Below are 18,249 nucleotides of genomic sequence, written 5' to 3' on the forward strand. Positions count from 1 at the left end.
TCCAGGTCTCACCACAACACCTGCCCTCTTTTAGGGAGGACACAATATAGTAGGGTGAGCTAGCATGTTGAGGTGGTAGTTGATCTTTCTGTATACAGTCATACCTCTGGTTATGTACCGCTCTGGTTATGTAACTTTCAGGTTATGAACGCGGCAAACCCGGAAGTGTTTACTTCCATGTTCACCACACGCGCACGTGCAGAAGCGATCTGTGTGCTTCGCGCATGCGCAAAAGCAATCTACGCACTTCACGCATGCGTAGTAGTGGTGCTCTACTTACAGACTTTTCGGCGTGCGAACGGCACCCTGGAACGGATCGTGTTCTTAGGTAGAGGTGCCACTGTACTTGTATCTTTACAATGTTTACTTCTAAGACCATAAGAACGGTATTAATAGTAGGTTAGTTCATGACGCACCAACATCTCTTAAAGTTTATGATGCTAGTGTGTTCGTGCTTGTCTTGTGCTACAATACAATAAACACTTTATACTCTAAACTGAACTAAGTGGGAAAGGAGTTTTCTTTACTGGGAACTCTGGAAATAGTTGGCTACTGGGAAGCAGGAAAACCAGTGCTTTATTTCTGGGGGGACACAGGGATACGCATACCCCTAAACATTTTCTGAATCTTTGTACTTTTGTCCATTTACTGTATTTATTTTCCCCGATTTGAACTGTTATTTATTTTTTTAAAACACACACACACACACAAATATCATTTTCAAAATGGATACATACTTTTTGAAATTATTTCTAATATACCTGAAAGCACCATGGGAGGGATTGTTAAATTGCTTCCTAAGAAGAGGGGTGTTTTGTAATTTTGGAAGCCTCTGGGGAAAGGCCCATTGAAATCATGGCTGTGTCGGTCGGCATGTCAGATTTTCAGCAAAGTTGAGTGACGTGTTTGTTCCCAGATGGGTCCATGTCAGGCAACCAGGAGACTCCTAGAGCATTTGCCATCCAAACCAACAGCATGACTGATGGATGGAGCAAGTGGCTTGAAAAGAACCGCTGTGCTCAGAGTTTGCCGCGAGAAGCGGGCCTAAGATGCAGTGCTAATTCTCAAAGCCTCAGAACAGCAGGCATATAATCTCAAATATTATTACAGAGTCATAAAGGTTGGAGGAGAGAGCTGGCCTGCTAGTGACAGAATGTGCCTTTCGCCTCCAGTTGTAACCGAAAGGATATAATGTACAACTGGCTGCCCATGTGTAATCATGGAACAGTGTGTATCTAAGCTATTTGCATGTGCGTGTGCTGAACCCTGTCCGTGGAGCCTCTCAGCCCGACTGGGATTGAGGATGTGCAGGGCAATGAGGTGCCGTGGGAAGGGAAGAGGAGGAAACTGTTAGAATATTCCTTTCCACCTTAAGAGGAACAGGCTGTTGTGTGTCACATGCCTGTTTACACTCCAGCACAGCTTGCTGGGAACTTCTGTTTTGTGTATAGCTATTGCTTATGCTTCCTGCCAACCTAGCAGTTCAAAAGCACATCAGAGTGCAAGTTGATAAATAGGTACCGCTCCGGTGGGAAGGTAAACGGCGTTTCTGTGCGCTGCTCTGGTTTGCCAGAAGCGGCTTAGTCATGCTGGCCACATGACCCGGAAGCTGAACGCCGGCTCCCTCAGCCAATAAAGCGAGATGAGCGCCGCAACCCCAGAGTCGGTCACGACTGGACCTAATGGTCAGGGGTCCCTTTACCTTTACTGTTATGTACTGAAGTTCTCACCCTGGGCCAGCAGGGGGATACTGTAGATAGTTATGCAAATGAAGGATCGAAAAGTGACGTTCAGTGATTGGATAGTTTTAGAAAATGGCAACAGTTACATTGTTCTGGAGCTCTATATAAGCAGGCTGACTGAGCTCCTCAGTTAGTTCTGTTCCAGCTTACAAAATAAAGAGCTGCTTTGGAGAAATTGCTGTGTCGTCTGCTATGTCAACCCACAACTTAACACTTACCTTATTGCTTATGCTGCTTGCTTGGACATGAAAGGGAGAAGACATGTTTTTCCTTTTGTCCTGATGTATGCTGAATAAACTGCTTGTAAATATGCTTTACACCGTCTCTCCCTGCTGCTTCTGTTGTTTACTCTGCTGAGTTGCGCGCCTAGCTTCTGAAGCTTCTGAAGCTCTGGGTCGCAGATTCATGCTGCACCAAGGACTGGCACGTCGGCCACTGGGCTGGAGCCAGCTGGGGGCCTGCCAATTGCCCCTGATTCCTTAGCAGCATCCCAACAGAAACAAAGTGAGGCTTCGCCGAAGGGGTCAGACTCTTTCCCCTTGGCCCTTGCCCCACCCCAGCCGACCATCCATTGTCCTCCCAGGCTGGGGGCAGGACGATGGCCACCCTATGCAGGTGGGAGGCATCCAACCAGGTAAGCCAACTCGGTGTCGCAAACCCCGCCCACCTGTTGGGAAGGGAGGGCAGAAATTATCTCTCTATCACTCACTTGTTATTTTAGTTGTATCACATCATCCTGCCCTCCAGACATTATTGTCGTTGTCATCACCATCCCAAGCCAATGGATTTAAGTTACAAGAAAGGAGATTCCAACTAAACATAAGGAAGAACTTTCCGACAGTAAGAGCTGTTTGTCAGTGGAATGGCGCCCCCATGGGAGGTTGTGAATTCTCCTTCACTGGAGGTTTTTAAGCAGAGACTGGATGGACTGCTGTCATGGATGCTTTAGCTGAGATTCCTCCATTGCATGGGGTTGGACTAGATGACCCTCGGGTCCCTTCCGACTCTACAATTCTATGATTCTATCATCATCATCATCATCATCTTCATCACCACCACCACCATCATCATTATCATCCAGTTCTCATTTCCCCTTTGATTTCAGGATCAGAATCTATTGTTTTCTATTCTCTTGGAGCAAATGCTAATACACATGTGTGCTTACGTTTTTGATTATAAAGAAATGAGAGCCAGTGTGGTGTAGTGGTTAAGAGTGGTGGACTCGTAATCTGGTGAACAGAGTTCACTTCCCTGCTCCTCCACATGCAGCTGCTGGGTGACCTTGGGCTAGTCACACTTCTCTGAAGTCTCTCAGCCCCACTCACCTCACAGAGTGTTTATTGTGAGGGAGGAAGGGAAAGAAGATTGTTAGCCGCTTTGAGACTCCTTCGGGTAGTGATAAAGCGGGATATCAAATCTAAACTCTTCTTCTCTTCTCTTCTCTTCTCTTCTCTTCTCTTCTCTTCTCTTCTCTTCTTCGACACCTGGCTTTGTGTCACCAGTAAGAGGCAGCATGATAGAAGCATATAAAATTAGGCATGGAGAAAGTGGATAGAGAAATGCTTTTTCTTCCTCTTTCATAACACTAGAAGTCATGGGCATCAAATGAAGGCAAATGTTGGAAGATTCAGGGAGTTTTTGGGGGAGCACAGAAAGGGCAATGTGCCTTTCTCTGTAGGTGAGCTGTGTCCCACATGTTAAGATATCTGAAATTAAAAAATAACAGTATATATTAATAATAGGAGTCAGCAATGAGCGCTAGCTCCTTGTTTTCGACTGTGGGTGGGGGGTTTGCCTCTTGCCCACCCCCTTCGGTGCCCCCGATGCTAATCAAGACATTGGCACATCTCTGGGATGGAGAACTTCATCCCAAACCATGGCAGCCACATTAAATTCTTCCCAATGTTTGAAACACAAACGGGGTAGGGAAGCTTTGTCAGGCTTGCCATATGATCGCATCCTGCTACATTACCTCATTGGCAATCACATTTGCCTCTGCTAAAGCATCTGTTGTGTTAGAAATTCTTTCACCAGTCTCTAAGCACTATTAATATGTTACTTAACAAACACCACAGAGTGTGTGACTCTGACGGGAACATTTTGAGGGGAAGATAGTGCTATGACGCCCACTCTGTTGCCTCACCAGCAGTTTCCTGTAAGGGAATAGATATTGTCTTTTGTTTAATTTGATCCCTGGTGTCAACAAAGCCCACTTCTCGTAATACGAGTTTCCTACACTGAGATAACATTGCATGTATATGCTAGACTATGAATGGCGAACCTGTGTTGGCTGTAGAATGTGTTGGACTTCAATTCCCATCAGTCCTGACCACTGGCCATGTTGGGTGGGTCTGATGGGAGTTGTGGTCCTACAACACCTGAGGGCCACAGGTGGACCATCCCTCCACTCTGTCATCTTCCCAGGAGTCCAGGCGCTTACCCAGGGTTTGTGTCTCCTTTGGAAATGAGGAACAGCAGAGACTGTGGTGTCTTTATGGTATCTGATTTATTTACTCACATATACAACCAGAGCTGGCTCCTTGGATTCAGACTGTCAGCCCCCACTCTCCAGCTTGAAAAACTGCTTGCAAAAATGCAACCAACTCACCTTCCATTTACATCATTGCCCACTGCAAGTCTGCCTCTCTCTCTTGAAACTCCTGCTAACTATCTCTCTGCTCAAGGTGATTCTGGTTTAAAAGATTTTCTTGGGTAACAAAAGTACACACAGTGTCTCTGTTTTCAATACATAGAGTCCTTTGTACAGATCATTTACCTTTTCAGCGTGAGACACTGCTGTTATAGGCAGTATATTAGTTATAGGGGCGTGGGTGGTGCTGTGGTCTAAACCACTGGGCCTCTTGGGCTTGCTGATCAGCAGGTCAGCGGTTCGAATCTGTATGATGAGGTGAGCTCCCGTTGCTCTGTCCCAGCTCCTGCCAACCTAGCCATTTGAAAGTACACTAGTGCAAGTAGATAAATAGGTACCACTGGGACGGGAGGGTAAACGGCATTTCCGTGCACTCTGTTTTCCACCATGGTGTCCTGTTGCACCAGAAGTGGTTTATTTATGCTAGCCACATGACCTGGAAAGCTGTCTGTGGACAAATGCCGGCTCCCTCGGCCTATAGAGTGAGATGAGCGCGCAACCCCAGAGTCGTCTGCGACTTGACCTAATGGTCAGGGGTACCTTTACCTTTTTATAGCAGTATGAGGTTAGGGGAGAAGAGAGGTGGGAGGAGAGAGCAGAGGAGAAAGAAATGGAGGTCGTACATCGTGTATGTGTGGGGGTTTTGTGTAAGCAGTACATGGATAGGTTCTTCATCTCTTCGTTCATTTGTTTTTGTTGGTGATGAGAGAGACTGGGGAGCCCAGGGCATGGCTGGTTATGTTCACTTGCCTGGCTTGTATTTTTAACATAAGTTGAATCCAGAGGTTGAGTTTAACTCCCCAAACGTTGATTAATTCTGACTTTTATTGGACCCAGGAATTTAGGGTGTCTTTATGGGTTTGTCTCACCTCCACAAACCCATAACAGAATATTAATCAGCGTAGGCAATGCTGAGCTACATGAACCAATAGCCTCACCTCTGTATATGCAGTTTCCTGTGTTCCTAACCAGCACATGCCACATTATCATGCAGTTCCAGTGATAGACACACTTCTCTGACCTTATCATCACTAATACAAAGCCTTTAGCAGCAGACTGTAAAACAAAAAAGCACCAGAACTTTAAGCCTTGCCAGATGAAAGCCTCTACTGCCTGCAAGCTTTTCCCCAGAGAGAAGATGCGAGGGAGTTGTGGAAGTTCGTGCAACAGATCTCATCTATCATATCCCTTAACATCCTCCCTGTCATTGAGCTAAATAGGTCCAGTTCTTTCAACCTCTTCTCATAAAATATGCCTTGTTGACTTCTTCTTTTACTGTCGTGTTCTCCTGGCCTTCTGCTGGCATGTTAAATACCAGCCATAGGGGAAATGGTGCAGATTTCACCACATGACTCTTTTCCAGAGCTTCAGTAATAAAAATAGTCTGAGCAGCATGACATAGCTTCCCACTCCTCTGTCCAAAAAAGGTGGGAATGTCTGGGGAGCAGCATATGGTAGGAGCGACATGGGCCCTAATATTTATCTGAGCATTTTTTAAAAATTCTGACTGGCTTGCTCTATGTTTTCTCCAATTCAGATTCTGAGCCACTCTGCATATAATGAAGCTTTGGATTCCCCATTCACTATAATGGGGAATCTTAAAGTGGCTATTTCCCCTTTTGGCCAAAGTGGATGAAATTTGCTGGCAGATGAGTCCCTCCAGTGTGAATTAAGACTGCCAAAATGCAGACTATGAGTTCCATGGGCTTTTGCAGAAGAAGTAAAAGGGATTCACCTCCCTCCATAATCCCTTATGAAGAAGTGTGGGGTCTACTACTTGCTCTTATCTTAAAATTAAGAGGTAATATAGTGGTGTGTTATCTGTACCTTAAAAGGGGGCGGGACTTCACACTGGCTTTTCTGGTGATTTTCTGTGTCCTCCAACGGACCTTACAATATGAGGCTGTCAGTAATGCTGCCTGAAGAGCTCTGTCTTTTCTTGTTAAAGGAGAGCCGTGTGGGGTTTTCTAAGAATCATAAAGGAAACTTGTAATCTCTTTTTTAAAAAACCTCTACTGTTGTGATGGTGATGATGATGATATAAAACAACAACAACCCAGAGGTCTTCTGTAGGCAACATTTTTGGCAACTTCCCTTACTGCAAAGCCCATGAAATTGGAAAAAAACATAATTATGGAATACTAACTTTCTGAGTAAGAGATTCACCAGGGGGTGTCTGGAGGTAAGGCACACTTTGGAGCTCTGAGGATCCTGGGGGAATTGGACAGGGACAGGGTACTTGTCACAGGTTGCCACACCACTTTTGGCCACACCTACTGCTGACATGCAGCCCTCAGGGGGTGAATGTGAGCCAAAAATAGTTAGCTCACTGGCCTTAAATTTTAGCACCACATTAATTTGTTTTCTTACATCTATATTCCACCTTTCTTGCAAGATACTGAAGGCAGCATCCATGTAATTTCTGAAAGGTGGTCTCCCATCCAGACACAGACCGAGCCAAGTCTGCTTAGCATCAGCAAAGTGGTGACCTCATGTTCCTTCAGACCAGGCCTTCAGACCACATCACAACGGAGCCTAATCTTCCTTGACCTGAAACACAAATAGTCCACTCCACCATGTTCTGGCCCTATTGTGAAGCTCAGCCAAAGCTCTGCCATAAAACTTTCTTATGCTCCTGTGCATTACTGGTTGCTCACAGACAACCAGCTCTGCATGGGTCAGGCTGAAAAGTACATGCAGTCCCAACATGGGGTGGACACCTGCTCAGCCAGGGAGATAGTAGAGCAGAGCAGGCATTGGAAGTGCAAGCTCATCATTTTGGCTAGTATATGCTGTGGGAAGGGAAACCAAGATCAGTAATGATGAGCATTGTCCCACCTGCTTGCAGATGACCTTGCACGAAGGATAAAGCTGTCAATGGCTACTGGTAGCTATGAGATTTTATGCCTCTGAATATCAGTTGTTGGGAATCACCACTAGGTAGAGTTTTATTGCACCTGGTTTTGGGCTTCCCACAGGCGTCTGGTTGGCAATTGCAAGAATAGTATATTGGACCACATGGGCCTTGGGCTTTTCTCTTGTTCTTGTGACTTGGTGACAAGCTGAACTCTTCTTCTTTGGCAATTACTCGTAGCTGAGTAAGATTATCTTCCATGAACACGGTCTTAACAGTGAGTCCGTAAGTGACTGTGGAGGCCAGTTCTGGAACCACACGTGCTTCCACAGTGGGAACATAGGTTTCCGGGTGGCTGTTGATCATGGTGAGGGTTTGCCAAGCGTGCCTTCCTCTTAGCGCTTTCCCCCCTTTCATCCTGAGTTCAAGCGTCTTCAAAGTCCATGACAACTTTGGTAAAGGCTGTTCTCCAATTGGAGCACTCACAGGCCAGTGTTTCCTAGTTGTCGGTGTTTATATTACATTTTTTAAGATTTGCTTCGAGAGAGTCTTTGAACCTCTTTTGTTGACCACCAACATTACGCTTTCCATTTTTAAGTTCAGAATAGAGTAGTTGCTTTGGAAGACGATCATCAGGCATCTGCACAACACTACCAGTCCAACAAAGTTGATTTTGGACAACCATTGCTGTGACACTGGTGATCTTTGCTTCTTCCAGTACACTGACATTAGTTTACCTGTCTTCCCAAGACAGTCTAGTCCCCCCCTCGAAAGAGTCTGGGCAATAGCATGTATTATTTCTGGGACTGTTCAGATTGAGTCAACCCACCCACCAGCTCTTCCAGCATGCACTGGGGAAGCAGACCCCAGCAGGATTGCACTATCTGTTCAGCAGCTGGTAAAGAGATGCAGCATCTCCTTCTCTAGCCCACCCCTTTAGACCCCAATCCACCCCAGTTAAACACTAACCCCACCCCTGAATTGATTCAGTGGTGAGTGGGGTTAATCTGGGGCCCTGGGTCAGGGCCTTGGATTGGGTTCTGGGTTCTGGTGTGCACAGCTCTAATTAAAACTCAGTTATTTTGGATTAGTCCTCTTCTAATCAAACACATCATCTTTCAAGCATTGATCCTCAAGCTTTCGTAAAGATCAGCATGCTATTATATTCTTTCTGAAGGACTCTCCCTCCTCCTTTACATCCTGCTAGTAAAAACATTAAGAAAAAAATTATTGCCAGATGGCCTCAATTGTGAGCTGTATTGGAATATTATCTGCAGACATATAAAAACAGATTTACTAAAGTATATTTAATTCATTGTGGTGACGATGGATCTAATTGCTCTTTTTTTAAAAAAAAATAGCAGTAGGAATAGGAATAGTAATGAAAGCAGCAGAAAGCCGAAGAAACACTTCTTGAGGGGTGAGAGAGGGAAACGTTTTATTATAATCTAAAGAAAAGAGAACTCTGTAAGATAATTGCAGCCAGCCAAATGGACTGCATTATGTAAGGACAAAAACCCAAACAATTAAATTAATAATTATTGGAGGAATACAGGACAGTGAACCCAAGCAAAGGGCGGTCCTCAAATGAAATTAAAAACTAATTCAGCTAACTGGATTTTAAAAATTATTATTGCAGCAATAAATCATGTTGCCTGCCAGCAGAGGCCTAAGATGATTTATCTAGTCCTGTCTTTTTGTTGAAAGTATATCCATTTCCCCCCTCTGTGGTAGGAACTGGCAGGTTTATCCTATCATTTTGCTTTATTTATATCCCATCCTTCCTCCAAGGAGTTCAGAGAAGCATGCTAGCTCAGGGCTCTCTTAAGCATATGCGGCACCGGGTGCAAAGATCCACCTGGTGCCCCACCCGGTTGCCCAGTCCCAGGCGTGCAGGAGGGAAGAGCCGGCTGGCTGCCTCAGTGTCTCGCTGGCTCGTTCACCCCCGAACTCGCGGCGCTCCTGAACCCGCAGCAGAAAAGCCATGGTGCTCCGACCGACGGGAGGACTCTTCCCCGGATTCAACTCTCGGGCCTCGGACTCTCAGCCAGGCGCCCCTGAGAGCCTGGCGCCCAGGTGCCCTGCACCCCTAGTGCCTATGGGTAAGACGGCCCTGTGCTAGCTTCCCAACAGGACAAGGTTTGGTTACACTGATATCACTGCTGGGGACCTGCAAATCTGGGGGTAGTGCAAATTTCAGATTTTTGCAAAGAGATTTCGTCTCATGTTAATCTGGACCCCTGCTAGGCCTGTGGTTATGGGATGTTTAGCTCATTCAGGCTTAGGCAGAGCAGCAACAACAGAGCCCCGTTGATGAATGGGGTTTGGATCTAGTGTAACTTTGCATCTTCTTAACTTACACTGTCTTGTTTCTTGTGCTCCCTGTTCATTGATTGATTGATTGATTGATTGATTGATTGATTGAATGTATAGGCCACCCTATACCCGCAGATACATTCCATTCTTCAAAATACACATGTTCATGTACTGTCAGATGGATGATGCCACTCAGCTGTCAAAGCTGCTTCACGGGGTAGGAGCAGTGGTGGACTTTGGGCTTTAGAATTTCAGTGGCACCAAAATTCAATGCCCCCCGCCAACTCTCACCTTCCATTCTAAGTCATTATTTTGGCACCTTCTGCCATGCCCTTGAGGCTCCATACCCAGGGAGGGCAAACGGGTTGTGCTCCCCTATATCTGCCTCTGGTAGGGGAAGAGAAAGATCTGACCCTCCGAGTCAAAAGGGTTCCCCACCCCTGCTATAGAGAATATAGGAAGATCATCCCTAAGGATGATGCCCTGAACTCCTTAGTAGGAGAAAAAGACAGAGATCTAGACAGAAAGGCACATGACCATACTTATACAATTCAGGATTCTAAGCAGACTTTCTGTTTTACATTGGATTGCACCAAGATGATTGGTTTTATTTTTGTCCCTACCATAGGTGGACAGTGGAAGGGCTGGAGAACCGGTGGCATTTATGGGAAAACACCTGATCTCAATACCCTAAAATGGCATATGTAGGAATATGGTATACAGTGGTACCTTGGGTTACAGATGCTTCAGGTTACAGATGCTTCAGGTTACAGACTCTGCTAACCCAGAAATAGTACCTCGGGTTAAGAACTTTGCTTCAGGATGGGAACAGAAATCGTGCAGCCAAAATGATGAGCTTGCACTTCCAATTCCTGCTCTGCTCTACTATCTGCCTGGCTGAGCAGGTGTCCATCCCATGTTGGGACTGCATGTACTTTTCAGCCTGACCCATGCAGAGTTGCTTGTCTGTGAGCAACCAGTAATGCACAGGAACATAAGAAAGGTTTATGGCAGAGCTTTGGCTGAGCTTCACAATAGGGCCAGAACATGGTGGAGTGGACTATTTGTGTTTCAGGTCAAGGAAGATTGGACTCCCTTGTGATGTGGTCTGAAGGTCTGATCTGAAGGACATGTGGATCCAGAATTGGCCTCCACGGTCACTTACGGACTCACTGTTAAGACTGTGTTCATGGAAGACAACTTTACTCAGCTATGAGTGATCGCCAAAGAAGAAGAGTACAGTGGTACTTTGGGTTCAGGTTACAGACTCCGCTAACCCAGAAATAGTACCTCGGGTTAAGAACTTTGCTTCAGGATGAGAAGAGAAATCGCACGGCGGCAGTGAGAGGCCCCATTAGCTAAAGTGGTACCTCAGACTAAGAACAGTTTCATGTTAAGAATGGACCTCCAGAACGAATTAAGTTCTTAACCCGAGGTACCACTGTATCTGTATCTTTCTCTCTATCTAGTCATTTGCTGACTTGCCGAAGATGGTAGCCTTTTTTCTTCTTTCATCAAAGCCCACAGTGGCTCTGTATTCTCCTTACAAGTCCCAGTCATGGGGGAGGCTTGCTTCAGGGAATAGGCGGGTGTCAAGAAGCAGCGTCTGATCAAGTCGGATAACAGACAGCCTGGTTGGAAACTCTATTATCAGACGTCCCAGAGGTACTGCTGTTTGTCCTGAAAAAAAGGTGATAGTATACAGGTTTGAATGCTGCTCGCAGTAACAAAATGTTCTGTTTTGTTTTGAAGGGCAGCAGGAAACCTGTTGCCAAGAAGCAGGATGACATAAACACAACGTTTGAATCAGAAGTCATTAGAAGCCCACCACAGGCATCTTCTAATCAAGTTCACTGAGCTAAGTGTCCTTCAAAATCTCTCCCCCTGCCCAGCTGCAGACTAACTTGGTAACTCTGTGTATGTCTGTGTGTTTCTGTGTGTTTGGTGTTATAAGAATTTCAAGGTCTTGTATATAGATATGTTCATAAATGTACCAAGCAAACACATACATACACATACACATACAAACCACATGTCTGAAACCCACAGAAAAAGTCCTTAAGCCATTTTGTCTCTCCCCAAATTGACCTCATATATTTCTCTGCAAGATGGAAGGAAATGGGAAACCTCCCCATTGTCTCTTGGTTGACAAATCCTGCCCCAAGGGCACATTTAAGATACAAATAGGGTGAGCCTGTGTCCTGTGACCTGGATTCAGGACTTAAGTAAGTGGCCAAAACCCAGGTAATGCAATCAGGTAACCTGGCAGACAGGAGATAAACAACACACTCAGAATTCTGTTTTAGACCATCCCCTGTGATGTATTTCTGCTGGAGACCATCTCTTTCTGTGATGTATGTATGATGTATGGGGGGTGGTGGTCTTGGGCTCCAGGGTGGGCAGTTCAAAAGTCTATATAAGGGGTTGCACACCTTTGTCCTGGGTCCTCCTCTCTCCTGTGTGTGTGGGGGGGGCACCCTATTGCAACAGTTTTATTAAAGATCTGGCTTACTTCTCAATATTATCTTTCTCTGATTGGCCTCTGTTATTTTCTCCTACCAATCGGGAACCCACTTAAGGACTCTATACGGGCACTTGGATACCCCATAAGGGAAAAAGGGCAGATTTTGTTTACAACATTGGCAAGATTGTAGCTTGCTTGTTCTATTTCATTTAAAACATTACTTGGTATATACCTGTAGATACGGCATTTTTTTTTAAAAAAAAGTGGTTTACAACACACACCCCAAATAAAAACTATGTAAAAAAATAAATCAAAATCACAGATCGTCAGCTGTTTCGGAAGACCTTTTCTGAACTGTGTGCTCAAGCTTGGCAGAATAGAAGAGTTTTCAGGTGTCTTCTGAATCTCTATTGGAAGAGCATTCCAAAGGCCTGCCCTTTGGTTGGTGACAATGTCAAATGAGCCCTGCCAGTGCAGAGGATGACCAACAAAACTCCTGCTATGATCTCAGTCGATCAGGTGATCCCAGGAGCAAGCGAAGGCTTACACCCGAGGCAGGGCAAACCGCCGGCTGCACACGCGTTGCGCCGCTACGTACGATGCATGCATAGTGCTGCTACATACACCGCATGCGTGGCGTCGCTACATACAGCACATGCGTTGTACATAGCAGTTTGCTGCCGGTGCCGCCTGGGCACCGTATGAATGGTGGCGGGATCCTCTGCTCGCGGCTGCAGTGGCGGCCAAGGGATACTCTGCTTGCGGTTGTAGCGGCGACAGAGAGATCCCATCACCATCCATATGGTGCTCAGGAGGGGCCAGCAGCAAATGCTATGTACAGTGTATGTGCACCGTCGCTACATACAGCGCATGCATGCGACACTGCACATGCGCTGTATGTAGCGGTTTGCCATCACTGCTCAAATGCGATGGCGGGATCCTCTGCTCTCAGCTGCAGCCGCAAATGGAGGCTCCTCCACATGTGCCTGTGGCGGCGTGATGGCTGCTCATGCCACCACACCCGGTGGCAGCGGGGTGAGCACCCCATTGGGTGCTTTCTTGCCACACCTCCATACATGGCACCCTCGCCCCCCTTCCGATGCCACTAGGTGATCCCTAACATGTCCTGCACCTAAATTGTTCAGGGCTTTGTAAATCAATACAAGGACCTGCTCTGTAGCAGATGGGCAGGCAGTACAGATGTTTTAGCAATGGTGTCAATGTTTTCAACCATGTGTCCCCGTCAGCAGTCTGGCTGTTGCATTATGCACCAGCAGAAACCTCTGGACCAGGGGTAAGGACAGCTCCACTTTGGGTCCCACATGCACTTTTAAAAGACATAATACAGTGGACTCTCGGATTGTGAATGTGATCCATGCAGGATGCACGTTTGCAATCTGCAGCATTCACAACCCGCAGCGGCGCATCTGCGGATACACGGGTTGCGATTTGGCGCTTCTGCATGTGCGCAAAGCGCGATTTAGTGCTTCTGTGCATGCACGACTGCCCACACCTGGAAGCAACCTGTTCTGGTACTTCCGGGTTTTGGCTGTCCGTAACCCAAAAAAACCAACCTGAAGCGTCTGTAACCCAAGGTATGACTGTTCTCCTCTCCAAAGGCAACAGGGGAAAGATATGGGAGTTCTTCTTAAGTACAAACAGCATAGAGTAATCTCTTTTTGCCAGTCCAGTGTTCTTAAAAATACTTGTCAGATTGTCTACCCTCTGCCCCTCTAGGAAGAAAAGTGAGCCCTTTCTTAAATCGAATCAGAGAAATAAAGAGTGATTTAAGAGCTGCTGGGGGAATATTATGCAGTGCTAGTTTTCAGCAAAGGCCCTGAGTACAATTTGAAAACCACATGGCCCTTCTGCTTCTTTTGTAAATATACAAAAGTGAAGATTAGCCAAGAGGCAGAACGGCAGGTGTTTCAGCAGACAAATAGGCTACCGCAGCGTAAATAGTGCCTCGAAATCCATGGTTCCTGAGGCAGATTGCAGCTAGCCTAAGTGAGTGTGCTGCTCATTCCGAAGAATGGCTAAGATTTCCTCCGCTGTGCTTTTGAACATGCCGGATGCACACCCCAAGCGATGCGCATGAGAAGTGGCGGAGATGGCGGATGGGAATTCATATTCCTATACACCCTGCAAAATCGATGGGGACAGGCACCTTTGATTCCACAGCAGCTTAGAAGTAGGACACCCTCATCTGATGAGTTTCAGCTGGGACCTCCACACATATTCAATCTGCATCCATGCAGTTCCAGGAAGGATATCTGTGCACAGAAGATGTCAGCTGTATGGGTGTGTGGTGGCTTGTTATTGCCTCACGACCCTGCTCACAATACTGATTCAAATAAGAAAGCGCATACACACACACACACACACACACACACAAAAGTGTAGCAGCAAGACCCCCATGGGATTTCAGGCTCTCCCCCAGGGTCTGTTTTCCTTTGGAGAATGGAGACATGGTGGAGACTTGTCATAGCTTTAAGAAATATGGTTTATTCACCTATTTACACCTTCAGTTTGCATGTAGGGAGTCCTGCCCTGGAGTCCAAGGCAACTCTCCCAGCCAGGCTTCAGCCAGCCTGCCCAAGATGGATCACAGATGGTTTTCTTTCCCCATCTTCTTCCCAGCACGCCTTGCTAAAAGACTGTCTTTTCCTGTCACCTCATGCCCAGTTACCCTGGCAACCTTCCAAATACCCAGTCTTTGCTTACATCTCAAGGCAGTGGGGAAAGGGGTGGGTGGGAAGGATAGTTACCTTGTGTTGCCAATGGCCCTCAATGGCCCTGTATTGTTTCATAATTGGCCTAGCTAGACAGCATCTTAAAAAGCAGAGACATCACCTTGCCAACAAAGGTCCGTATAGTTAAAGCTATGGTTTTCCCAGTAGTGATGTATGGAAGTGAGAGCTGGACCATAAAGAAGACTGATCGCTAAAGAATTGATGCTTTTGAATTATGGTGCTGGAGGAGACTTTTGAGAGTGCCATGGACTGCAAGAAGATCAAACCTATACAGTCTTAAGGAAATCAGCCCTGAGTGCTCACTGGAAGGACAGATCGTGAAGCTGAGGCTCCAATACTTTGGCCACCTCATGAGAAGAGAAAACTCCCTGGAAAAGACCCTGATGTTGGGAAAGGGGACGACAGAGGACGAGATGGTTGGACAGTGTTCTCGGGGCTACCAGCATGAGTTTGACCAAACTGTGGGAGGCAGTGGAAGACAGGAGTGCCTGGCGTGCTCTGGTACATGGGGTCACGAAGAGTCGGACACGACTAAACAACAACAACAACAATCTTGGTCGTTTTGCCTAGGCTATCTCAGGAATTCCTCCGTAAATTTGGTCCGTTTGCCTTTAAATGTGATATAATTTCTCCCCCACCCATACCCAAGACCCATCAAGGCACAAATGAAACAGGAGAGAATGTTATTATTATTTTATTGTTATTTATTTAATTTATAGACCATCCTGTACCCGCAGGCCACAAAACCTCCAAACAGATCTCAAATTGATTAGGGGATGGAAAGGGGATTTATAGGTAGCTTCTTCCATAAATAGGATTTCTGCTTCCACCGGGATTTAACATTCCTTTAAATGTGAGGAGGTGGGGTATTTGCCGCATCAACAAGGAAAGAGCAGATCTCTGCTTTCAGAGTACAAGCTGTATACACACCCTCCTTTCTTTCTTCTTTAATTATTTGCTGTCGCCTTCCACCCTCTTTGAAATCAACATGTTATAATTACGGTTGAGAGCACTCAGGACAAACAAATCTAAATTTAAACTCCAGAGAAGGTCTGTAGGTTGATGCATTAATTGGATCAGACGTCAGCCCAGCTGGTACTTCAAAAGTTTCCCTTTTGAAACGTACAGGGAAGATGGTCACCTGACAAGGGTGCAATTTCAAAACGCCACATCTCCCCCTCAATCAGAATCCTAGCCTCTAATTTTTTTGCTTAGTAATCCCAAGTTCTGTCTAGCAAGAGCTGCACTTTGAACCTATGGAAACTGCCACCCTAGTCCAGCCCTACAGTCTGTTGCGCAGTGGCAACAGGAGCTGGATACTAATGAGAAGGTGAAATTATAATTGGAGGAAGCCAAAATATGAAGTCTCCCAGTTTTAAAAGCTGGATTCCATTATTTATATTTGGGGTCTAGATGGACCAGTGGTCTAACTCCATATTTGATGGTGCCTTATGGTGGTTTCTTATGGACCAACGAAAGCAGAAACTCCCTTGCCTGGGCTCCTCCTATCATGAGTCTGACCCTCAAGGGACAGGTCAAACGCCAATCTTAGTCCAGCATCCTGGCAGGATGCTGTCAGTGGCTCCCGGCTGGTTGCCCAGGAAAGTATAAAGACAAGGGAAAGTTTCTTACACTCCTTTTTTAATTTCAAATTTTACAGAGAGGGGCTATAGAACCCAGGCTCTTGGATGATGGTGTCGTCCCAAGTGAATCTCCTCCACCCATCTCTCTCACTTCCTCATTTGTCATCATCATCATCATCATTTCCTCTATGGGTGCTGCCCTCTGTCTTTGAGCTCTTTGCTGTCCTACTTTTAAGGCTTGCTGGGTTCTGGGAGATAGTGGGTCTGGAATGCTTTCTAGTGACAACGTGTCAGTCAGCAGCTGCTCTGGCTCTGCCTGCTCCTCCTCTCCCATTATTTCTCAACCACTGTTGTAAATCTATACTGTCTTCCTCTTCTCTGGAAGGGTCAAGATGGGGAGACACAAGCCAAACCAGGTAAGGGAGCCACTAGGTCTCAAAACCCTTGGTGAGTTAGGGACAATGCATGCAAAAGACAGGATCTGGTGCATTGAGTAAACAAGACCAAGAGTGGGTCCAACAGTCAAGAAGGTGGCTTCTGCACATGTGGTAGAGTCAAGTGAGGGGCAGATGGGGTTCATCAACCTGGGAAGGTGGCCCATCTAGGAGAAGGAAAGCTCTGATCCTAAACTCCCGCTGCCTTTCCAGACATCTTTGGGAGAAGAAAAGGCTAAGGAGTAAACTGTACACAAATCCAGAGGGGAGTCCCTAAGACAGTTGGGTGGCACCCTGCCAGCCCCATCTCTATGTCTTTCCTACTGCCTCTTTTCTCCCAGATTCCTTTTTTTTTTTGGCTTTTTTAATTTTTTTTTATTGGTTTTAATTCATTTTGCTACATCCAACATTAAAACAAGTGAAAAAATAAACATACATAACACATACATACAAAAAAGGAGTACATAAATAAAAGAAATAATAATAAAAAAACAAAAAAAAATCTCCTAACATAAAACACCAACTAATTAACTTACATTAACTAAATAACTAAATAACACACAACATTAATTGACTTCCCTTCATCTCGGTTTCAGAATATATTATATGATTTTTTATCTGCAGTTTCTTTTCCTCAAAAGACTCTTTACGTCACAAGTGTTACGTCACACCTACTGTGATTTTTAGATTTTTTACCTCTGTTTCCATATATATCATAAATTTATTCCATTCTTTATTAAACTTTATGTCTTTTTGATTTCTTATTTTCTGTGTCATTTTTGCCAGTTCTAAATAATCAAATAGTTTGGTTTGCCATTCGTTTATAGTTGGGATTTTTGATGTCTTCCAATTCTGCGCTATTAGAGTCCTGGCAGCCACTGTCGCATACTGAAAGAGTGTGTGGTCTTCCTTTTTGATTTCCTCCCCAATTATCCCCAGCAGAAAGGCTTCGGGTTTTTTTATAAAGGTATATTTGAGGATTTTTTTTAATTCATTGTAAATAGATTCCCAGAATTTTTTGATAGGCTCACACAACCACCACATATGATAGAAATCGCCCTCCTTGATCTTCCACTTCCAACATAATTTATCACCAGTTTTATATATTTTTTCCAATTTTACGGGCGTTACATACCACCTGTACATCATTTTATACATATTTTCCCTGAGTGTTGTGCATGCCGAGAATCTCATGCCTTTATTCCATAATGCCTTCCATTTATCAAACTCTATGTTATGTCCGAAGTCCATTGCCCATCTGATCATTACCTCCTTTACTTCTTCATCTTTGGTATCCCATTCAAGTAACAGGCTATACATTTTCGATAGGAGTTTTGTTTTACTTTCTAGTATTTCAATCTGAAATCTAGATTTTTTCTCACTTATCCCATTCTTTTTATCCTCAGACCATATAGAATTAATTTGGTGAAATTGGATCCATCCTGTCAATTTG

This window comes from Podarcis filfolensis, assembly GCF_964270895.1.
Source record: "Podarcis filfolensis genome assembly, chromosome: 7".
Lineage (NCBI taxonomy): Eukaryota > Metazoa > Chordata > Lepidosauria > Squamata > Lacertidae > Podarcis > Podarcis filfolensis.